This window comes from Mustela nivalis (assembly GCF_964662115.1).
Source record: "Mustela nivalis genome assembly, chromosome: X".
In the NCBI taxonomy this organism is placed as follows: Eukaryota; Metazoa; Chordata; class Mammalia; order Carnivora; family Mustelidae; genus Mustela; species Mustela nivalis.
The window spans coordinates 6395961-6421697 of NC_139040.1; the positions used below are offsets into that span (position 1 = coordinate 6395961).

The 25737-nt window shown below is 37.4% G+C and overlaps 1 long non-coding RNA gene across 1 annotated transcript; it reads left to right on the top strand.

Moving 5' to 3' along the window:
* The first annotated feature begins 5016 nt into the window (after window positions 1-5016).
* On the top strand, window positions 5017-25737 carry LOC309856079. Its single transcript, XR_014307063.1, has 3 exons — window positions 5017-5093; window positions 21970-22091; window positions 25666-25737. It is a non-coding gene; the product is annotated as an uncharacterized lncRNA (long non-coding RNA).

Here is a 25737-nt window from a genome sequence, read left to right on the forward strand (position 1 = left end):
AGTTATGTATTTTTCCAAAATTTTCAACTTCCTAATCTACAAGCTTTTTTCTAACCTGGTTTTCATTCTTTTAAGCCAAGAATGTTTTTTGGTTTTGGAATCTATTTACCTACTTCGTTCTGTGTTTATCTTAGGATGTTTGTCCAGGCCAGAAAGATACATACACATGGAGGCCTATGTCTCAAAATGGAAAATTTGGAAAAGGTCATCTCTACAACCAGACCTCTGATGAAAAGCTGAGCATTTTAAGGATGAGAGGAGGAATAGGGCAATTCTAGGCTTTAAAGCTATTTTCTTTCTTGGAATTCAGTCCAAGTAAGTTTTACATTTTGTTTCCTCTCTAGGGTAAGAGGAGAAAAGCGATTTCAATTTTCTTTGTTGCAAATATCAGTGCCTCTCTCCTTGTCTCCTTTGAGATTATTTATGCATGTATTCTGTTTATTTTTTGGCTTTGTCATTAAGATTTAGAATTCCAAATAAGGGTGAATTAATTTTCAACTGCCATATAACATATTATTCCAAATTAACAGCTTTAAACAATACACATGTATTATCTTATAGCTTCTGTGGGTCAGGAGTCTATGCACAGTTTAAGTGGGTCCTTGGCTCAAGGCCTAACAAGACTGACATAAATGTCTTGACCAGAGTAGTGATCTCATCTGAAGCTCAAGGTTCTCTTTCAAAATTGGCAAAATGGGCAAAATTCACTTCCTTTCAGCTATAGAATTGAGGCTCTTTTTAGAGACCCTCTGTTGTTCCTTGTCATTTGACTCTGCCCAAAACATGTCAACTTGCTTTCTCTAGTCTCTAGCCTGAGGTGGGTGTTATTACATTTTTAGAGGAAATATTGATAAGCCAAGGGGCCAGTCACTGTAAACAGGGCTGGGAAAAACATTTAGACAACCCATTAGATTGTTTCATCTCACATTTTAATGATTTCATCAAAAACGAGAAGAATAAATGAAACAAGATGGGATTGGGAGGGAAACAAACCATAAGTGACTCTTAATCTCACAAAACAAACTGAGGGTTGCTGGGGGGAGGGAGTTTGGGAGAAGGGGGTGGGATTATGGACATTGGGGAGGGTATGTGCTTTGGTGAGTGCTGTGAAGTGTGTAAACCTGGTGATTCACAGACCTGTACCCCTGGGGATAAAAATATATGTTTATAAAAAAAATAAAAAATTAAAATACAAATAAATAAATAAATAAATAAATAAAATAAAATGCCTTTTTAACTCGAAAAATAAAAGGAGATGGAAAGGGAGTAATTATATGCAAATTTTCACTGTAGTGATAATCCAAACATAGATTTTTAAGCTCAAGATATTGATAACATATTAGCAAGTCCTACTTATGTGAACCATACCAGCCACCCAGAATATCCTAATGATAATGAACATGTTCAGAGAGAGGTCAGTGAGGAGATATTGTATTCTCTTTTAAAGAGCTTACCTAATTAGGTCAGATCTACTCAGAATAATCTACCTATTGATTAAATCAAATTCAAAAGATTGGTGACCTTAATTATATCTGTAACATTCATTTGGCTAATAAACATAATATAATCATGGAAAAGATATCCTATGAAATTCAAATTTCTGCTCACACAAGAAGGAAGAAGAGTATGCAGGGCATGTGCATAAGGACTCATCTTGAGACTATTTTAGAATTCTGCCTTCCTCTAAGGCACTTGCAAGTTTAAGGATGAAGACTGGGATGGAGAAGGTTGTGCGGGGAGGTGTTGATGGGAACTTCAACTTTAAAGGGCAACAAATCGCATGTAAAGCATTACTTCTAGTGACTTAAAATTTAACAGATTAACACAAATGAGACTCTATCTTATTTTTTAATTTTATTATTTTTTATTAACATATAATGTTTTATTTTTTTCAGAGGTACAGGTCTATGATTTATCAGTCTTAACACACTTCACAGCACTCACTATATAGCACAAACCCTCCGCAATGTCCATCCCCAGCCACCCCCTCCCTCCCACTCTCCTCCACTCGCAACTTTCAGTCTGTTTCCTGAAATTAGGAGTCTCTTATGGTTTGTCTCCCTCTCATCTTATTTCCTTCTGCCCTCCCTTCCCCTATGATCCTCTGTCTTGCTTCTCAAATTCAATGAGGCTGTATCTTACCTGAGTGAGAGGAGAAAAGAAGAAAGGATCATTGTCTCTCAGCCTAAAAACCTGTAAGTCAAGCAGGCGGCAGGTGAGGTGATACTGATGCAGGGAGAGATGGAAGAAGGAGGGCGTTGGGGTAGGTGTTTCTTAGATGTTTTGCATAAATCCTAGGTGCCCCACAAGGGTTGGAAGCACAGGTATTATGAAGGTTAACCTGGCTGGGGAGCATTTGGGCAGGGCTGCCACATTTAATCAAGCTTTGTGCAGTGCCCCACTCGAAAAAGTGCCACTCAGGTATACTAAAATATGATTGGCACTTTTTTGAGTGTGGTAATTCACAACATGTACAACCACATGTGGTGGCCCTAGAAGTAGTAACATGATTGTCTGTGCACAGTTGCACTCACTTTAGCCAAATCCCCTTCCTCTCAGAAGACTCATAAGTGCCTCTGGAAGACCAGACCTAGGATCTGAGGGCCTTGGGGGAAAGTTTCCATTCAATTTCTCCAAATACTTACCTACCTTTGCTCAAAAAGGGGCCTGAGACCTTGGAACAAGACTTGGATTGGGTCTATCACTCTCCTTCTCTTTTGCCATTTCCTTTTGTGCACTAAAGCCACTTTTCCTAGGAGCTTAGAAGTTCTTCCTACTTTATTATCCTTTATTTCTTAAATTATCTTTTATTATGTTCAGTTAGCCAGCATTTAGTACATCATAAGTTTTTGTTGTAGTATCCAAAGACTCATCAGTTGTGTATAGTACCCAGGGATCATCATACCACATGCCCTCCTTAATACCCACTACCCAGTTACCCTACCCCCTCACCCCTCTCCCTTGTGTAGCACTCAGTTTGTCTGATAACCCTGTTTCAGTAGCAGCTCAGATGGTGACCAGAACTTTTCAATTAGTCTCTTAAAAATTTTTATTTTAATTACTTTTTGTGTCTTATGTGAAATATAAACAATTATTGAAATGATAAGAGGTTTTACTTCTCAGACCTTTGGAACTAAAAGACACGGTGCATAGACTTTTCTTTCTGTTCTTATGGGGTCCATCTTAACCAAGCTTCTTCAAAGAGAGACTAGACGACTAGAGAAACAAACAGGTGAAAGATGGCAAGCAACACAGTTGTGGAGACCATTTCAGAACTGCAGCAATTCATGGGAAACACTTTGTATGTTATACATTCCTGTGTTGGAAAATTAGTGTATCCGGATGTCTTCAGGCTTTGAATTACAACAGAGCATTGAGTTGGCCATTGATCTTTGTCAATATTGCTCTTTTTCCCAACAGCTGCTTGTCTTTACCTCAGCCTTGGTGGAAATTTAGGTTGCAATGAAGAGAATGGAAATTGCTCTTAATATGTTTACAAGTGCGCCATATGTGTCCGCTGTTCAGTGTTTGCTCCATTTTCTTTCCTGCCCTGAGTCTCAGCTACTCCTGATTTGAGCTAGACTGTGAAAGTGACTAATTGAAAATTTTCTCAAACTTTGGGTATATTTGGGAGGATGTGTGTATGTGTACACATGCTCATATGTTTTGGAACACTTGTGTTTGTGAGGGTACACTGTATTGTTCATTTTTTATGTTTTTGATTTATGGGTTTTATTCTTATTTGGCTTTGATTTGTTTGTTGTCCATTTATATTTTGGTTTGTATATTTGTTTTGTGTTGTTTTGTTTTTTTTAGGGCTTTGTATGTGTGATTTATGTTTGGATTTTTTATAGTCTTTGCCATTGATGACTTGATTTGTGTGGTATGAGTGTGTATTTAAGAATTTACAAATTTTATCTTGCTATTTTTGTCATTTTAATTGTGTTTATTCTGTGATTGTGTGTGATTATCTGAGTCTATTTGTTTTTGCATTTCTATTTGTGTAATTGTTTTTATGTGTGTTGAGGATTCTTTTGCTTATATCTGGTTTTGACTTTATTCCTTTTATTGTTTTTTTGTCATTGTTGTTTGCTTGTGAGTTTTTGTTTATGGTTTCTCTTGGCAGTTAATCTCAGATGTCCCATATATCCATTTATCTGCCATGGACACTTGAATTATTTCCACCTTTTGGCTATTGTGAGCAATACTGTTATGATAGGGGTGTACAAATATCTGTTCTAGTTTCTGCTTTCAGTTGCTTTGGATATAAACACAGGATTGGAACTTCTGGGTCATATGGTAATTTAATTTTTTTTTAAGACTGCCATACAGTTTTTCATAGCAGTGCCACCATTTTAGAGTCCCACTAGCAATGCACAAAGGTTCTGATTTCTCCACATCCTGTCAATACTTGTTATTTTCTGGTTTGTTTTTGTTTATTATAACAGACATCCTAATGAGTATGAAATGGTATCTCACTGTGATTTCATTTGCATTTTCTTTGTTTTGTTTGTTTTTTTATTTTATTTATTTATTTATTTATTTTTGCACTTTTTAATGACTAGTGATCCTGAAAATCTTTTCTTGTGCTTATTGACTGGAAATTTTAAAAAAAAATATTTTATGATTATTTCAGCTTAATTAATATATATAGCTGTAGATTTGAGACTTTTGAGTCATTGTAGTCTATTGACTAAATAGAGTTTTAGTCTGAATGTTTGGAGACTTGGACCCATCCAGGTTAAATGTCCCTCACCTTATTCTCCCTTCGTGTGGCAAGTGATTTAGTCAGTTATGTATTTTATTCAATACAAACCATCTCTGTCTGTACAGACTCTTGTAAAACTCATATCCCTAGCTCTAAAAGTGTTTGGGGTGTTTGAATTTCTTTTACCTACTTCTACCATCTCTCAGTTTCAGTTTTTAAAGGGAATGATGGACCCATGGAGGTCTGTGCCTCCAGAGGAAAATATTGGAAAAGATCCTCTCAACAACAGGAACTCTAGGAAAAAGTGGATAAAATTCAGGGCTGGGAAGAAAAAATTATACACCTCTAAGCTCTAAGCCTATCTTCTCTCTTGATTCCAGACAAGGTAAATAGACTTATATCTTATCTAGGAATGGTGGAGAAAATGGGATTTCTGTCCTGTGAATCCTAGCACTACCTCTAAATTGTCTTCTCTTCTCTCTTGAATTTCCTGCATGTTTACTTTTCTTCTTCTGGGGTTTTGGAGTTAAGTTGTTGAACTCTGAACAAAGGACTTGGAAGGTTGGGGTGCAGAGGGATGTGGTGGGTGTGTTGGAGGAAGCATTATCTTTGGTGGAAAGAAACCCATTTTTAATATGCCATTTCTAAAAACTTGAAATTCAACAGGAAAATGTTGATGAGGTTATCTCTTACTTGAGGAAGAGGAAAAGGGAAGAGGCTTATTATCTTTCACGCCTCAAACTCAGCACATTATGGATGCAATAAAGTAAGGAGATACTCAAAGGAGGGTAAGAGGACAGTGGTATAGTCATTCACATGCTAGAAACTCTGTATTGGATGAAAGTTACATGTTTGTATTTGGGCAGGGCCACCACCTTCAGCTGAGTGTAGTGCCCTACTTGAGAGGGTGTCATTCACATAGACTGGAGCATGATTGTCACCTTTTTGAGTAGAGTAATGCATATTATATACAATATATGTGGTGGCCATGGCAGCAAGTATTAGAGCTACATACACAGAGCTGCCCTCCTTTAAGTCAAAGCACCATCCTCCCACTGCTGGGACTCTCATAAGCAGGTCTTGAGGAGCAAATCCTAAGGGCTGAGTACTACTGAGAAAAGTCATACATGGAGGTTTTCCGGGGATTTGTATGCCCTATTCAAAGGAGGTGTGCCCACGCAGGTATAAAATTTGTAGTGAGGATACAGCTTTCCCTTTTTGTGCATTCAGAGGTTATACTTTCTGCAAAACCCATGTATTCTTCATGCCCCCCGATTTTTCCTAGCAACACTCTGTGTGCAACATTTGTAAAGTACCCAACCCTTTCCCTTTCTCTTTCCCTTTGGGACTTTTCAAATTCCTTCTCACCTCAGAAGATTCCCTCTATACCTGAAACTTCTTTACTGTCTAGGACTGAAGACAAATCTTTCTTCAGGGATTTAGATGCACTTCCCTACTTAGAAAAATATATACATTTTCTTCCAAAGTATATGTATACAAACATATACATATACCTAAATATTATTCAAAATACATGTTTATGTATATCTATATCAATTCTTTCTGAATTCACCATAACAATACAGGTTAAGAATATGCCTTGAACATCTAATTTGGTTGGTTCCTTTTACTGTATTTAACGTTTTACTTTTTAATTCTGTGAAAAGATGAAGAAATGGGAAAGTACTTATCTCAGACCTCTTGAGAATAAGATTATGTCACTTGCTCTTTTCTCTTCCACATTCCCTGAGTTGTTCCTTCTTAATCCAAAGTCTTCACAAAGAAAAAGCAAGAGTCATAGAGAAATGTATGGCACTATAACCCTGGAGATGATCTACAGGACCAGAGAAGTAACTGGGAAGCAGGTTGTATACACTATAGTGCTGGGAAATGGGGTTGGGGAGCTACCATTCTGATGCCTCCTTCCAGATGAGATCACGTAAACCACATTGCATCAGCACACTGAATGGGCAAGTGGTTGTTTTTGGAATTTTGCTATTATCTCGAGATCTTGGGGGAAATTTAGATTATGACCAAGAAGAAGGGAATTCTTCTAATTTATCTCCCAATACTATTACATTATTACCTTGTACAACTAGTGTCAAATGCTCAAGAGGAGTGCTCCCTTCTCATGAGCTCTATGGGTTTCTCTGGGTGGAAAGTCTCATACCCTCAGATTTGTGCCAGGCAGTGACAATGATGCCATTGTAAATTGTTCTCAATTGGATTCTATGCTTATTTTTGAAAAGGCATGAGAGTTTATGTTTGAGTGTATATATGTTGGTGTTCATAAATTAGTTGATTGGCTCATGTATATATCACATTGTTTGAATTTGGTTTTTAGCTTTCAGATGGTTTTGGTTTAGTAATAATTGTTTATTTGGACTTTGGAACCTGGTTTTATTATTTGTTTACTTATTTGCTTTTGCAATTATTTTGTTTATACTTTTGCTTTTATTTACAGAGTCTGTGTATGTGTTTTTAAAATTTGATTTTTGCATTTTTAATTAGTGTTTTTTGTTTCTGATTCAGTGTGCATGATATTTTGTGTTGTTTTTATTTGCTTGTATGCTTGACCATTTTTTAAGTTAGAATTTTGGCTTGTTGTTCAGTGAATATTTGGGTTTTAGACTGGGTATTATTCTTGAATTATTCATATTTATTCAAGTCTGGATTCCTTTTTTATTTGATTTTTATTTGTTTATGTGTGTTTTTTAAATTTTTTATTTTTTATAAACATATATTTTTATCCCCAGGGGTACAGGTCTGTGAATCACCAGGTTTACACACTTCACAGCACTCACCAAAGCACATACCCTCCCCAATGTCCATAATCCCACCCCCTTCTCCCAACCTCACTCCCCCCAGCAACCCTCAGTTTGTTTTGTGAGATTAAGAGTCACTTATGGTTTGTCTCCCTCCCAATCCCATCTTGCTTCATTGATTCTTCTCCTACCCACTTAAGCCCCCATGTTGCATCACCACTTCCTCATATCAGGGAGATCATATGATAGTTGTCTTTCTCTGCTTGACTTATTTCGCTAAGCATGATACGCTCTAGTTCCATCCATGCTGTTGCAAATGGCAAGATTTCATTTCTTTTGATGGCTGTATAGTATTCCATTGTGTATATATACCACATCTTCTTGATCCATTCATCTGTTGATGGACATCTAGGTTCTTTCCATAGTTTGGCTATTGTGGACATTGCTGCTATAAACATTCAGGTGCACGTGCCCCTTTGGATCACTACGTTTGTATCTTTAGGGTAAATACCCAATAGTGCAATTGCTGGGTCATAGGGCAGTTCTATTTTCAACATTTTGAGGAACCTCCATGCTGTTTTCCAGAGTGGCTGCTATTTTTTATAAACATATATTTTTATCCCCAGGGGTACAGGTCTGTGAATCACCAGGTTTACACACTTCACAGCACTCACCAAAGCACATACCCTCCCCAATGTCCATAATACCACCCCCTTCTCCCAAACCCCCTCCCCCCAGCAATCCTCAGTTTGTTTTGTGAGATTAAGAGTCACTTATGGTTTGTCTCCCTCCCAATCCCATCTTGTTTCATTGATTCTTCTCCTACCCACTTAAGCCCCCATGTTGCATCACCACTTCCTCATATCAGGGAGATCATAGTTGTCTTTCTCTGCTTGACTTATTTCGCTAAGCATGATACGCTCTAGTTCCATCCATGTTGTCGCAAATGGCAAGATTTCATTTCTTTGTTTATGTGTTTTGTTTAATTTGTTCAGAGAAGTGCTGTGGAGTTTTAGCTATGGTTGTATGTGTGTGTGTTTTTGTTTAGGTATGTATTTTCCTTGTGTTGTGGGAATTTTAAATTTGTATGATTTTTCTTTTGTGGGTTTTGATGGTTTTTTCCCTTGAATATTTTTGTGGGGCTCTTTAATTTTTGTTTTGTGGATACTTCTGTGTTTGTGTTATATTTGGGGTCTGGTTTGTTCAAGTTTTGGGAGTTCATTTGGGTTTTTTACAGTTTGTGCCAGTGTGTACACTCATATGGTTTGATATTTGCCATATGTTTTCTTATCAATATATTCAAATATTGTTTTTGTTTGTTTTTTTCTTGGTTACCTTATTTGTTTATTTACTTAATCCTGTTTATTAAGCTTGGATTATATGATGGAGTGTAGAGATTTTTTTAATCTTATTTGTTTTGTTTTATTGTTGATTTATTTGTGCCTTGTTTTTCTGATTGTTTTTTCAACTGTAAAGATTTTGGCACATTGGGGTATGTTTTGTTTTATGTAGGGATGGATTATTTGTTCTTTATTGGGCTTTTTAGCTTATATTGTATTTATTTTTTGAATTGTGTATATGAGTGTGTGTTTGTTATCTGAGAGTTTTTGTATTAATGGATTGCTTAATTTGGGAGCATGATTTTATTTTTGGCTATTCCAGTCCTTTGCTCTTCCATTTGAAAAAGGTTATTAAGGTATCTGGTATGAAATCTACAATTTGTTACATACTGGCATATTTATGTACTCATGAAATCATCACCACAATCAAAATAGGCAACATTATCCATTGTCACCAAAAGATTCCTCCTGCCCTGAGTGATCCCTCATTCCTTCCCTTCTCCCTACCTACTTGCCCAGGCAATCCTTGAGCTGCCTTCAGTCATTAGAGATTAGATTTTAGTTTCCAGATTTTTATAAGAATCGAGTCATGGAGTATATACCATTTTTTGTCTAATTTATGTCCCTTAATATAATTATTTTGAAATTCATCCATACTGTTAGATAAATCAAGAGAGAAAGTTAAATAAGAACTCCACTACCTGGGCGCCTGGGTGGCTCAGTGGGTTAAGCCTCTGCCTTCAGCTCAGGTCATGATCTCAGGGTCCTGGGATCGAATTCTGCGTCAGGCTTTCTGCACAGCAGGGAGCCCGCTTCCCCTCTCTCTCTTCCTGTCTCACTGCCTACTTGTGATCTCTCTCTCTCTGTCAAATAGATGGATGGAATCTTAAAAAAAAAAAAAAAAACTCCATTACCTCTGTCTTCAGGTATCCAGTCCAGTGAGAGGGGTATTCTCCTGTTTCCCATTTCTATATTTTGCAGCAACTTCTTTTGATTAGATAGTCATGAATATTCTATCATTTACTACCTCCCTTTCTCTGTTCTAAAAAACTCCCCAGGGATGCTTGTGGCAGGGAAATATTAGCTACTTCATCATCAGAACTATCCTAGTAGTTGTCATGGACTTTAAACCAGTATTCTCAAAACATTGTCCTCAAAATCAGTGCAAGTCTAAGTCATGGCAACAAAATGGGGGACTTCAGGTTCAGACAAGGTAGCATAGACTGAAACCTACACATCTGAGCTAAGTACAACTGTAGTGCTGGAAGATTAACACAAGGAAAGCTCTGAAAGACGAAAAGAGGAAGGTGAACTGGTTAGGAAGTTTGAGACTGGACAATGGCAGAATTGCAGGTTATCCTGTGGCCCCTCACGCAATGGGGCAAGTCAACCTAGGCATGAGGCTTCCCAGTCCCCTACCTCGCAACAGAAGGTGGACTAAATGGGAGTTTTGTTCCTCTCCTTTCAGCATTAAAATGAAAGCACTGCCCCATCAGAACTGCAGTGTCCTCATGTGGTTTGCCTCAGTTATTCTAAGATTTTTGTTATCGGTGATGGATAATTAAATAAAAGAGACCAAGGACTTGAGGACATCTGAATCTCTTCGCTTGACCCAGTCTTCCTTTTTCTTTCAATGAAGAAGAACGTTATAGTTAGGTATGGATTTCTCCAAATCCACCCATTTCCCTATTAACAAGAACTTTAGATTCTGGTTGCTCATCTCTCAAAGTCTTATTTAATTTTGGAAATTCTTTACCCCGTGTGTATGAGCTGATTTTTTTCCCAGCATCTGAGGAAGAAGTGGGCTTTCTGACCTCACCATTCTGGCAGGTAAATGCGTGCTCTTCTCCCTAAGGAGGTTCTTGCTCTTACTCACTGGCTCTTATATGGGTTGAAGTTTAGGTAAATAACACTGAAAGAGGCACCAGAAAGTTTGCAGTTCAGGAGCCTGAAGGGCTAAGGTGTTTGAATTTTTACTTAAAGGATTACTTAGGGCCTGGGATATAATGAGCACTGGGTGTTATATAAGACTGATGAATCTGTGAACTCTACCTCTGAAACTAATACTATACTATATGTTAATTGAATTTAAATAAAAATAATTAAAAAAAGGATTACTTTGGGGATGGCAAAATGGTTTTTAATGAACCATCCCAAATATAATTATTAGAAAATCAATAGGATAATGCCAATATAGATTATTCTTCCTAAGGAAGAGAAGATGGACGGATATTGATTCTACCTTGCTCCTGAAACCTGGCTCATTAAAAATGCAGTACATGAGATGAAACCCAGAGACTGGAAGAGAAAGAGCAGTGGCTTGGGGGTCATAGAGGAACTTTGGTCAAATGTTGGTGTCTATTCATAGGCTTAAATGTTTGAAAGTGGAATGAAAGCTTCATGAAACAGGTCTTGGAGCAGGGCTGCCACATCCAGCCACTTTGTATACACCGTCCTACTCAAGATGAAGTTATACAGGTAACAAAACTATGAATTTTGTCTTTTTTTAAAAAGATTTTATTTGTTTATTTGACAGACAGAGATCACAAGTAGGAAGAGAGGCAGGCAGAGAGAGAGGAAGGGAAACAGGCTCCCTGCTGAGCAGAGAGCCCGACGCAGGGCTCGATCCCAGGGCTCGATCCCAGGACCCTGAGATCATGACCTGAGCCGAAGGCAGAGGCTTAACCCACTGAGCCACCCAGGCACCCCTGAATTTTGTCTTTTTGAAGTGGAGTTACATACAACATGTTCATCGACATGTGGTAGTCCTGGGGTTGGGGTAGAGCTTCATGTTCAGCTGTCCTCCTCTGAGGAAGGCACCACCTCCTCAGTGCTGAGCTATTTCAGAGGACTCTCAGAAGCACATCTAGAGAGGCCAGATCCAGCAGAGGAGGGTTCTTGGAAAAGCTTCTTTTCATATACATTCTCCAGAGATTTACATCCCACTGTTCTGAAAAGGCCTGACCAATCTGGAAAGAATTTCAGAGATGGGTCCTGCTCTGTAGTCTCAGAGTTCCTTCTTTCTGAAGAATTTCCTGTGCTCAAAGCTACCACTCTGTTCTCAACTTTAATTCCTCACAGAAGGCTTCTCCTTCATTTTCTGTCCTACCTTAGAATCATCCTCTGCTGAACTCAGAAGCCCTTTACTCTTTCAGAGATTGAATCTAGCTGTTTCCTCAGGGTGTAGAAGCTCTCTCTTCCTCTAAATATCATTTTACATTTTCTCTGGTCGCCATATCAGTAGGAGAGACTAAGATGGTAAACAGAAATTTCCATGCAATAAATAGATTTGCTATTTTTTTTTATGTTTTGTGTAAAGGCATGACAAGATGTGATAATGTACCTCTCAGTACTTTCAAGAATGAGGAAATATTGTGTTGGCTTTTCTCTCTTATTTTCTTTAAATCTAAAAAAATTATTTTAGATTCAACATATAAGTGATACCATACAGTATTTGTCTTTTTCTCTCAAGCTTATTTCACTTAGCATATTGCCCTCAGGTTCATCCTTTGTGTCACCAGTGGCAAATTTTCTTCTTTCCATGGATGAATAACATTGTTATATACCCATATATACATATATATAGGTATATATGTATGTATAGAATACACACCCTCCCACACACATATATCACAACGCAGAGTACTAACCACTATACGATCACGGCCCCACACACATATATCAATCCCACATTTTCTTTATCCATTTATCCATCAGTAGAAACTTAAGTTATTACATATCTTGGCTATTTTGAGTAATGCTGCAATGAACATGGCAGTGCAGATATTTCTTCCAGATACTGATATCATTTTTCCAGATATATACTCAAAAGTAGGATTGTTGGATCATATGATAGTTTTATTTTTAATTTTTTGAGAAATCTCTATACTGTTTTCTATAGTGGCTCTACCAATTTACATTTCTACCAATAGCACACAAAGGTTTCCTTTATTCCACAACATAAAAAAAGTTTTTATATAAATTCCAGTTAGTTAACATTCAGTGTAATATTAGTTTCAGGTGTACAATTTAGTGATTTGAAACTTATAAATATCACCCAATGCTCATCACAGCAAGTACACTCCTTAATCCTATCACCTAGTTCACCAATCCCCCTACCCACCTCCCCTCTAGTAACCAGCTGTTTGTTCTCTGTAGTTGAGTCTATTGCACATTTTCACCTTTAATTATCTCTTCTCTTTTTGATGATAGTCATTGTAACAGGTGTAGAGTGATACCTCATTGTGGATTTTATTTTCATTTTCCCGATCATTAGTGATGTTGAGCACCTTCTCGTGTACCTATTGGTCATTTGTGTGTCTTCCTTGGAAAAAGTGTCTATTCAGGTCCTTCCCCCATTTTTAAATTGGATTATTTGGGAGGGGGTTGTTTTTGTTTTTGCTATTGAGTCATATGAGTTATTTATGTATTTAGCATTTTAACCCTTATCAAATAATGTGGTTTGCAAATATTTTTTCCTGTTCCATAAATTACCGTTTCAATTTATTATCTCTTTGCTATGCAGAAGCTTTTTAGTTGATGTAATCCCACTTGTCTAACTTTTGTTGTCCGTAATTTTTTTTAAGATTTTACTTATTTATTTGACAGAGATCACAAGTAGGCAGAGAGGCAGGCAGAGAGAGAGAGGAGGAAGCAGGCTCCCCACTGAGCAGAGAGCCCGGCACGGGGCTCAATCCCAGGACTCTGGGATCATGACCTGAGCCGAAGGCAGAGGCTTAACCCACTGAGCCACCCAGGCGCCCCTGTTGTTGGTAATTTTGTTATCTTATCCAAAAAATCATTGCCAACATCAATGTCAAGGAGCTTTTTCCTATTTTTTTTTCTAGGATTTTTACAGTCTTCTTTTCTTTTTTGAGCTCATCTATTTTGAGCCAATTTTTGTGAGTGGTATAAGGCAAGGGTCCAATTTCATTCTTGGGCAGTTGAATATCCAGTTTTCCCAGAACCATTTGTTAAACTTTGTGTAGTTTCCCATTGTGTGTTTTTGACATCCTTGTCAAAATAAGTTGACCATGTATGCATGAGTTTATTTCTGGGCTATTCTGTTTCTTTGGTCTATGGGTCTGTTTTTATGCCCATTCTCTTATTCATTTTGAGGTATGACTCTTAACCCAGGGTTCTCAGAGGAGAGAGCAAGAGAATGAGCAAACACCAACCCCTGAAGATCATTACTGGACTGAAGCATAACCTGGAAACCAAGATATAAATGTTACCTTTCTATGTGGGGGGATGGGATATAACCTGATAACTTGATGCCACATCACCTTTCAGGTAATCTCTTTTAAATCATCAGGGTATTGAGTTGGCAACTGATGTTTGTGGATTTTATTGTCAATCTCTAAATCATCATAGAACACAAAAGCCTCATCTATAGCACGAAGGAAATTCAGCTGTAGTGAAAAGAGAAATTTTTCCACTTTGTGTGCTAACATTGTCACCCATGTAGCACATCTGTTTACTTCTCATGGTGTACACTTCTCTCTTACCTGAATTATTGGCACTTCCCTGTACAGTAAGGGTCATTTAGCTCTAATACGTGCTAGGTTGCAACAGGGATTCATGTTCATTCTCTGCTTTTGTTTTTATTGAGGAGTGAAGTCATTTTTTTGGTGTGTATGTTTTGGGGTTTTGTATTTCTGTAAGGATATACTTTATTTTTTGATGGGGTAATTTTTTGTGTATGGAATTCTTGTTTTGTTTTGTTTTTATTATGTTCAGTTAGCCACTGTGTAATAAATCATTAGTTTTTGATGTAGTGGTCAATGATTCATTAGTTGCATATAACACCCAGTGCTCATTACAATGCGTGCCCTCCTTGATACCCATCCCCCAGCTACCCCATCCCCCATCCCCCTCCCCTCTGAAACCCTCAGATCTTGTTTTGTTTGATGATCTTTTTGTACATTTAAATTTGGTCAGTGTATTCTTTTTTGTTGTTTTCTTTGCTTCTTTGCTTTTTGGGTTTGTTTCCTTGGGTTTTGTGTATCTGAATTTCTTGTATTTTTTAAATACAAAATATATTTTTGTATATACAAAAATATACATCCTTTTTTTAGTTCCCCAATGATTGGTATTTTTTATGTGTGTTATTTAGAATACTCAGTAGTATTTTTAATTCTTTTATTGTTTTCACTGCACTGTCTTTTGGTTTGTTTTATTATCTACATGTTTATTTGCATATATTTGTATGTATTTCCATGTGTTGCTTTTTCTGCATGTCGATTTTCAAGTACATAGTGCTGCTCCTTCTGCTGTTTAAGACCTCTACCTCTTTTCAGGCAATGCCAGGCTAAAGCCCACATGGTGGTATATAGAAGAATAGATGTGTGAAGAAAAAAATTCTGTCCAGCACTGTTCTGAGTTCTATCGGGTCTGCAATATCTAGATATAATGAGTGAGTTAAATTATACTTTCTACTTAACAGCTGACTTTTGGGAAATAAAATAGTTTTTTATGATATTTGCCTGCTTTATTTTACTTTTCAATTTAATAAATATCTTAAAGCTAAGAGGAAGAGGGAAAAGTCAAGGAAGAAGACTTATTCTCAGTCTTAAAATCTGTCCCATGAAATACACAGCAGGTGAAGAGATAAGCTTTCAGGGGAGGGCAAGAGAAAGGGGAGCATAGTGGTTACTTTCCAGGTCTTTTCGGTATATTCTGCTGATTCCTCATTGGGAGTGTTAGGATGTTGTTTATACTGGCATAGTGATGGGGTTCTGGGGTTTGGGCAGGATCACCACCTTCAGCTACGATGTGTGCAGTGCTCCACTTCAGGAGGTGCCATCCATGTAACTAGAAATATGATTGGCACCTCTTAGAGTGAAGTAATGTACAACAGGTACAACATAAGTGCTGGCCTTGGGAGATGCAATATCTGTACACTAGTGTTATTTCTTGAACCTTAGAACCACCCACTCACTCAGTGTTGATTCAATTCATGGGACCCTTTAAAGAGCCTTCTAAAATCTAGGGAAGGAAGGTCCCAGGAAAAGCCTCACTTGTATGTTCTTTAGGCCTTTATATCACTTTGTGAAAAAGGTCAAGCCTGCCACCTCCAGCTAATCTGTGTTCAGTGCCCTACTCAGGAAGGCATCATTCACATAGATTGATTTATGAATGGCGCCTTTCTGAGTAGAGTAATGTGCACTGAGAGCAACATTTGTGGTGGCATTGGCAATGGTGGGTAGAACTTTAGTGACAGAGCCACATTCCCTTGATCCCTGATACCTACCTTTCAGTTGTAAGCCACTTTCCAGTACTCTTTGAAGAATTTCTTCTGAAATGCAATGCAGAATTTAAGGGCTCCTGGGAAAAGTTTCTCATGTAGGTTCTTCAGGTATTTATAGCTCTTTGTCCACAAAAAGACTTACCACACTTGGAACAATATTTGGGATAGGAACAATACCCTCCTTCTCTTGTATGTGTTAGTCTTTCCTCTCTACGCAACAAATACACTTCCTACCTTCAAAACTCCTGAGTACTTTACACCTATTTGCTTTCTTCACAATAGTCAAGGCTTATTTTTTAGGTAGGTCAGATAGCCTTTTGTCCTTCCTTGCTAAATTCTGAACTTTTTAACTCTGTCATGGAGTGATGCCCTCCAATTCCTTTGAATATTCTTGTGTAATTTTGGTGATACTATCATATCAGAAGATACTGTCATATCAGTCTTGAGAGAGAGAAAGAGAGAGAGGGAGAAGAATTGATTATAAAAAATTGGCTCATATTATTAGAAAAGTTGTTAAGTCCCAGCATCTGCAGGGTAAACTGGCAAGGTAGAGACTGAGGAAACACCAATAGTGTAGTTTCAGTGAAATCTTGCAGGCTTAAGACCCAGGAAGAATTGATGTTTCTTTTTGGATTCAATGGCAGAAAAAAAACCTGATGTCCTAGCTCAAGGCAGTCAGGCAGGAAGGATTCTCACTTTTATTCAGTGAAATGTGAGGCTTTTTGTTCTATTGAAGCCTTCAACTGATTTCATGGGCTCACCAGCATTAGGGAGGGCAATCTGCTTTCCTCAGTCTGTAATTTCAGTATTAATCTCTTCCAATAACACCCTTATAGGAATACCTAGAATATGTTTGACCAAACATCTGGACACAATGTGGCCCAGTCTCAAGTTGACACGTAAAATTGACCATCACAAATCCATTCCTTGTCAACTTGGAACCTGTTTGAATCTCCTTAAAGCATACTTAATCTCCAAATGAAGGCAATATCAAGGTCATAACCCTGCCTAGCATGATACAATTATCCTTCATACAATTGAAAATGCACTAACTTCTTCCCCACATAAGGAGGTACAGTCTTTGAATGATGTTTACTCTTCTCCTTGATATCCTTTAACTGAAATATGATATAGCATTTAAAATATTTAATTACTCTGACATAAAGTTAATACATCTTATGTTACATGATAGGGAGACAAGCGATAGTAGAAAATAAACATATTTGCTATATAACATACATGCATATATTCACAACAAAAAGAAATACTCATGACAATTGCGCTTTGCTGTAACTTGTTACATGGTTGTACCTATTATTTATAACTGCCTTCTTCCACTATCCATGCTATATTCCCTCTGCCTTCATTTCTGAAGGGTCTGGGCTATTAGTAGTCCTGCCTGGATTGGGTTGTTGTACCTTTCCAGTCACCTTAATCATGCGCCTGCAAAAAATAAGAATCCAGGGCCAGATGACTTCCCAGAGGAATTCTTCCCCCCCACCCAGAGGAATTCTAACAAACATTTAAAGAAGAAATAATACCTATTCTTCTGAAGCTGTTTAAAAAAGAAAGAAAGAAAGAAATGGGAGGAAAGCTTCCAAACTCGTTCTGTGAGGCCAACATTACCTTGATCCCAAAACCAGATAAAGACTCCATCAAAAAGGAGAATACAGACCAATATCTCTGATGAAAACGGGTTCTGAAATATTCACCAAGATACTAGCCAGTAGGATCCAACAGTACATTAAAATGATTATTCACCACCACCAAGTGGGATCTATTCCTGGCCTGTAAGGGTGGCTCAACATTTGCAAATCAATCAGTGTGATACATCACATTAATAAAAGAAAAGATAAGAACCATATGATCCTCTCAATTGATGTACAAAAAGCATTTGACAAAATATAGCATGCTTTCTTGATTAAAACTGTCCACAGTGTATGAATAGAGGGAACATACCCCAATATCATAAAAGCCATCTACAAAAAGCCCACAGTGAATATCGTTCTCAATGGGGAAAATCTGAGAACTTTTCCCCTAAGGTCAGGGACATGACAGGGATGCCTTCTCTTACCACTTTTTTTCAACATAGTACTAGAAGTCCCAGCCTCAGCAATCAGACAGCAAAAAGAAAAGACAGTCAAATGAGCAAAAACGAAGTCAAACTCTCACTCTTTGCAGTTGACATGATATTTTATGTGGAATACCGAAAGACTCTACCCCAAAATTGCTAGAATTCATACAGCACTTCAGCAACAGGGCAGGATATAAAAATCAATGCACTGAAACCAGTTGCATTTCTATACACTAACAATGATGCAGAAGAAAGAGAAATTAAGGAATTAATCCCATTTATTATTAAATTAATTTAATTAAATTAAGGAATTAATCCCATTGTTTCCAAAACTATAAGATACCTAGGAATAAATCTAACCAAACAGGTAAATGATCTATACTCTAAAAACTGCAGAACACTTATGAAAGAAATTGAGGAAGACACAAAGAAATGGAAAAAATACTCCATGCTCATGGACTGGAAGGATAAATAATGTTAAAATGTCTGAGCTACCCAGAGCAATCTACACATTCAATGCAATCCCTATCAAAACACCATCAACTTTTTTCATAGAGCTGGAACAAATAATCCTAAAATTTGTGTGGAACTAGAAAAGACCCTAAATAGCCAGAGGAATGCTGAAAAAGAAAAGAAAAGCTGATGGCATTACAATTCTGGGCTTCAAGCTATTTTACAAAGCTGTAATCATCAAGGCAGTATGGTACTGGCACAAAAAAAGACACATAGATCAATTGAACAGAATAGAGAGCCCAGAAATGGACCCTTAACTCTATGATCAACTAATCTTCAACAAAGCAGGAAAGAATATCCAATGGGAAAAAAGTCAGTCTCTTTAGTAAATGGTGTTGGGAAAATTGGACAGCCACATGCAGAAGAATGAAACTGGATCATTTTCTTATACCACACACAAAGATAAACTCAAAATGTATGAAAGATGTCAGTGTGAGACAGGAATCCATCAAAATCCTAAAGAACACAGGCAAGAACCTCTTTGACCTTGACTGCAACAACTTCTTACTAGACATGTCTCCAAAGGCAAGGGAAACAAAAGCAAAAATGAACTATTGAGCCTTCATCAAGATAAAAAGTTTCTTCACAGCAAAGGAAACAGTCAACAAAACTGAAAGGCAACTTATGGAATGGGAGAATATTTTAGCAAATGACATATCAGATAAAGGGCTAGTATCCAAATTTATAAAGAAACAAACTCAACACCCAAAACCCAAATAATCCAATCAAGAAATGGGCAGAAGATATGAACAGACATTTCTCCAGAGAAGACATACAAATGGACAGCAGACACATGAATAAATGCACCATATCACTTGGCACCAGGGAAATACAAATCAAAACCAAAATGAGGTACAACCTCACAATGGTCAGAATGGCTAAAATTAACAAGACAGGAAACAATAAATGTTGGCAAGGATGCGGAGAAAGGGGAACCCTCTTACACTGTTGGTGGGAATGCAAGCTGGTACAACCACTCTGGAAAACAGTATGGAGTCCCTTCAAGAAGTTAAAGTTAGAGCTACCCTATGACCCAGCAATTGCACTACTAGGTATTTATCCCAAAGACACAAATGTAGTGATGCAAAGGGGCACCTACACCTCAATATTCATAGCAGCTGTGCTTGCTTTGGCAGCACATACACTCAATATTCATAGCAGCAATGTCCACAACAGCCAAACTGTACAAGGATCCAGGATATCCATCAAAAGATGTGGTGTGTGTGTGTGTGTGTGTGTGTGTGTGTGTGTGTGTGTATACACACAATGGAATATTACTCAAACATCAGAAAGGATGAATACTTACCATTTACATTGACATGGATAGAACTGGAGGGAATTATGCTGAGCAAAATAAGCAATCAGAGAAAGACAATTATATGGTTTCACTCATATGTGGCATATAAGAAACAGTGCAGACGATCACAGGGGAAGAGAAGTAAAAAAGAATGGGAAGTCATCAGAGATGGAAACAAACCATGAGAGACTCTTAATTATGGGAAATGAACAGTGTTGCTATTGGGTGATGGACATTAAGTAAGGCACTGATGTGATAAACACTGGGTGTTTTATGCAACTGATAAATTATTGAACACTACATCTGAAACTAATGATGTACTGTATGTTGGCTAGTAGAATTTAAATAACAAAAAATACATGTAAAAAAATCACAGGGCTGTTAATACTAAGAGATGCCCTATGGGATCTCCTGTATTCCAGACACACTTTCCCTTACCTCCACTGTAGAGTAGTAGTCCAATCTCTCCTTCATACTCAGGATCAGTCATACCAGCAAGCACAGGAACTCCCCAGTCAGACCTCTTGAAAATTAGGAAATATTATATTGGACTTTTTTTCTCTATGTTTTGGGAGTTATGACTTTTTAACCACAGCTTCTTAGAGGGACAAAGACAGAAATAGAACAATGCCTCTTTTACTTTGGCAAATGGTGACCATGTCTGTACTTTCATGGGGTAAAAGATCTGATCTCCTGCCATGTGCTAGGTTGCTGCAAAGACTTTTTTGAAGCTACTGAGGGGTATGTGAAGCAGAGAAGGAGAAATTTTACTCATGCTTGTGGTTAAATGAAATAGTTTTGAGATGTTATTTTTTTCCCTTGAGAAGTTTGGAGAGTTATGCCCAGGGCTCAAATACTTCAAGGACAAGAGAAGCAGACAAAAGAGAAAATGATATATATCAATGTTTCCAAAGAATCAGACTTTAGTTATTGTTCATGAATTTCAGCAATTCAAAGGAAAGGATCAAGAAATTTGGAATTATTTTGTTCCTTGAAATATGTTTCCTTGACCATGAATAAGCACTGATACTGAGCTGTGTGTTTCCCTCTCTTTTGGGGGTTGTAGACATTTAGTTGACTGATGGGAATGGTGCACAGGTATATTTGATAATAAAAATCTTCATTATTTTCCCATATCCATGTAAAAGAAGTACATGGTTACTGTGCAAGATGCTTCTAATTTTTCATTCTCACTAAGCTAAATGCAAAATGATCAAGCCCAGTAGTGTATGCTTGGAAGGAGGGAATTTTGCCTAGCTGTCTGCCAATGAAGTTTCATCATGTCTATAGCATCTACATTAGATGGGGTACGTCTATACTGTATTCTTTTATTTCTATTAGGATTGCTTTGGGAAATTAGGGAGAAAGTCATGTATCTAGAACTGGAACTAGGAAGAACAAAACAGAGTCTAGGAGGCCTATTTGTCCTGGGAATTTCCGTTAAGAGTATGAATTTATGGTCCTAGTATATCATAAGTCTTCTTGTAATACACCAAAATTTCAAGGAATGTATGGTGTTTCTTAAATTTAAGGGAGAGAATTTATTTTACAGACAGTTGAAGACAAGGAAACACGTATAGACTGGAGAACTAGGAGACATCCAGATTACATTTTCCTTACCCTTACTTTATATTTCCAAAGTAATAAATGTAAATAATATTAAATTACTATATTAGATAAATGTATTTACACAAATCCTCTTATATCTCTCCTCTCAAGAACTTCTAGAAACCACTTTCCATATTTTTAAGCCATACTTGCCTTTGGTCTAGCATTCTCCCTTGTATTTCCTTCTAGTTTTTTCAGGTTCAGTTTGGCAGGAAAACACAGGCACCTAGTAGTAGCATGTGTCACAAAGTGCAAAAATGCAGAAACATGCTGCTCATAGCAACCATGCATCCAAAGAAAGGTTCACAAAAACCAGGAGCTGAGAGGAGAATAAGGCCATCCCTAGGCACCTAGGACATTTTCTGTCTTGTTGATCACTCCTAATAAAATGTTTTGTTTTGTTTTTTCATTCCAGGGTCTGGGGAGGAAAAGCCATCTCTACTCTCTCCATCTCACCAACTACTGATTATTCTCTCATTCTTTGCTTTCAAGATTCTCTGTTTTACCTGCTTAATTGGGGTCTCAGGAGGAGTTGAGGTAATTACTCTGGTAGAGTGACTCAGATCATTAGGTGACAAGGCAGAAGCACATAAGATGGAATGTATTTCCTGCTTAGCTATTGGATCTGGGGAATGCAAACCACTTGTTTAATACACATATATAACAGTGGGGAAAGAATCCGGATAAGATATATGAAGATATCTCTTCCATGAGCAAGAAAACTTAGGAAGAAGGCTGAATCCCTCCCCAACTGGCCTCATGGTGTCCCAGCGGTCAGAAAGCCTACCCTGTTACCTGGCCAGAGCTCTCTGTGCCCCTTGGCCTCAGGAGCAGCATGTCCCCTAGTGAGTTCTGACACTGACCATCAGCCATTACCTAGATTCAAGGGAAATAATGATCAAGGTATGTTGGTTGGTCAGGTATATGAATCACATGTTTCAGGATACTGTAAGATACTCTTCCGATATTGAAGACAAGAGGTGGAGATGCTCATTACCCAGCTGTGGTTAATGCCATGAGCTTTTTAGAGACCAACATGGAAATGAGAGAATATCTCAATGTGTTCCCCAGTAAAGTACTATTTTTATCCTATACTCCAAACATCAACCTTGACAATTCTCCAGTCCCTATCTCAACCTGAGTTTGTCTCCATGAAGCAGAATCTTCATGCCAGGATATCATGTGAATCACTTAAGGATTTTACTGTCATGTTATTCTCTAGGAAGATTTTGAGAAATTATGACATATTGAAATGATTGATCTTTATACTTAAAAACATATCTCTCTCTAAAAAAAAACATATCTCTCATGTAGTTGATGATCACTTTTCTTTAGGAGAAGAATAATGATTTTATACTGTTTCCTCTGAACATTTGGAAACCCGTGGTACTAGGTATGAAAACTGAAAGGGGGAAGGATATATAGAAACAACAGTATACTTGTATGCCTGTATATTTTAGTATGTATGTAAAAATTGTAGCCCAGAGCAGCTTTTGAGATCTCATGACTACTACCAGTAAAAAAGTTGGTAATACAAAGAATTACAAAAGTGCTAAATGCTACCCAGTGTTCTTCAAGACTGTTTTAGGAAATTCATTATTTTTATATATCAAGATTAGCATTATGTTGGCCACCTATTGGGCACTCAATAACTTTTTGCTGAATGAATGACAGATTAAGTATCTTGATTTTTTTAATTAAATTTAATTTTTATTATTAATTTATTTATTTTCAGCATAACAGTATTCATTATTTTTTCACCACACCCAGTGCTCCATGCAATCCATGCCCTCTCTAATACCCACCACCTGGTACCCCAACCTCCCACACCCCCGCCACTTCAAACCCCTCAGATTGTTTTTCAGAGCCCATAGTCTCTCATGATTCACCTCCCCTTCCAATTTCCCCCAACTCCCTTCTCCTCTCTAACACCTCTGGTACTCCATGCTATTTGTTATGCTCCACAAATAAGTATCTTAATTTTTAAGAAACTGCAGTAGCTGCAGTAAAGCAATCAGCAACTTGTGACAAATCTGTTTTATTTTTAATGCCATATTTTGTGAATTTAGTCTAGATGATTATAATATAAATAAAATATAATATTTATTGGTTACCATATACTAGATGCTCTTTTCAGCGTTACCAACTCATTTGATTATTCAACAACTACTGTCATTTATTACACAGATGAGGAAACTGAGACTCAAAGAGGTTACAGAGTTTATTCAAGGTCGTACAATTTTAAATGGCAGAACTGTTGTTCTAAATAACCAGAGAGGATAGAGTTTCTGTGATCTAAACCACAACACTCTACTGCCTCTTGACATGAGGGTTTTGTAGGTTAAGAGGGCGATACAAACCTTGGAGCCTCCCAGAGTGTGTCAGAGGAAGTCTTCAGTTTGGGACTTCAGTTAGTTGAAATACACACACGCGCACACACACACACACACACACACACACACACAAATAAGTAAATGAATACATATAGCTACACATACACAGAGAGATAAGTGCATGGTGTGTATATATTCTACCTGATACATATGTACATATATGTGCATAATGTTATTATGTGTATAAGTATTTGTGTGTGCACGTGTGTGTGTGTGTGTGTCTGTCTGTGTGTGTGTATAAAATGAAATGGGTGTGAAAGTCCATAGGTTCAGAAAGGTTGTATAGCTGCTACCTGAAGGGGAAATTCTGAGGAACTTTGAGGACTTCAGTATGTGATGGTTATTTTAAAAATATCTACTGGTCAGCTGAAAAAGTTTTGAAGGATTAATCTGATTATTAGTCATCTACCTGTGATCATGTGGGTAGTAAGGTATAAAATTCCTCTTTTCTGACTCTATGCTTGGGATGCCATAGTACCTAGTCTCTGCTGGCAGGAGCTTAAATGAGAAAGAGTGTCTGGAAACCCAGAAGAAAAGATATCACAAAAATGGCTCTAAAAGCAGATAGTCAATTCATTAAAAAGGGAGTGTTGTGGCCTTGTCAAATTTGCATTACTCCCCCTTCCATGTCCCCAGATTTCGCTGATTTTAATATGTAGTTTGAATAGGTTATCACTAATCAAAACTCATTGGTATGGAGGAGAATCTTTTTGTTGTTGTTGACTTATGTACAGTTGCTTTATTTCTATATGAGAAATTTACTTTTTAATTATTTTATATTCTGGGGGGCTGTCTTTCAAGTCTTCTAATGCTCTTTGTATGAGGCACTAAATAAACCCCAAGGTTTTCATAGCAAAAACGTAATAGGACTTATGAGGAGATTCAGATCAGTTGCTGGGTTTGTTTACATATCCAAGACAGGTGCTTTTTTCAATGTTATAGGTAGGTTCTTAGATAAGTATCCAGCTGTTATTAAGAAGAATGGATCATAATAATGACACATTTGTTCCTTTAAACATGTCAAGGCATTTGCAGAATGTCTCTAATGTGCAGATTTGGGATATGGGTGATATAAAATTGAACAATAACTGAGCCTGCCTTCAGGGAATCTTCACTCATGTTAGAGAGGCAGAGGCATGTAAATTAAAAAGTAAAATAAACAGAGGAAGTTTTCTCTCCCTTGGTAGAGATGAAATGTTCATATTGACCAGATCTCAGGACTTGAGATCATTCAGTTCCCCATCTCATGCAAAGCTCACCACTTCACTAGCAATTGGCCTCTCAAATACTACAGAATTAAGCTATCTGTATCAGAATTTAAAGGAGGTACTTTTTCCCTGATCTATCTGGGTAAAAGATTTGTGCTCATTGCTAAAATGTAGAGTCATTCTGAGTTGAGAACTTCATACCCTATTGCTTAGGTTCTAATTATGCATAAATGGGTAGCTCTTTCCCCCAGAGGGCAGGTTAGTCACAGCTGGCAGTGAACACAAAGAAATGGTCAGTGCTTTCTCCAAACTCACCTATAATTATGGTTCTGGAAGCTACATATAGCTCACAGACACTTCTGATGTTTTTTAAAATATTATATGAGAAGGGACTAAGTGACAAAAGGATCATTTGAATATAAATAAATATTATAGCTCTCCTGAGTATGAATAAGTCACTCATTGGCTTTCTGCTCCTAATTTTTCTTGGACTATTCCTTCTTGACTGAGGACCAAGAGAGAATGAGACTAGGTGGAGAGACAAGATACTGCCCACAAGCCACCCTTTTAGACATGATCACA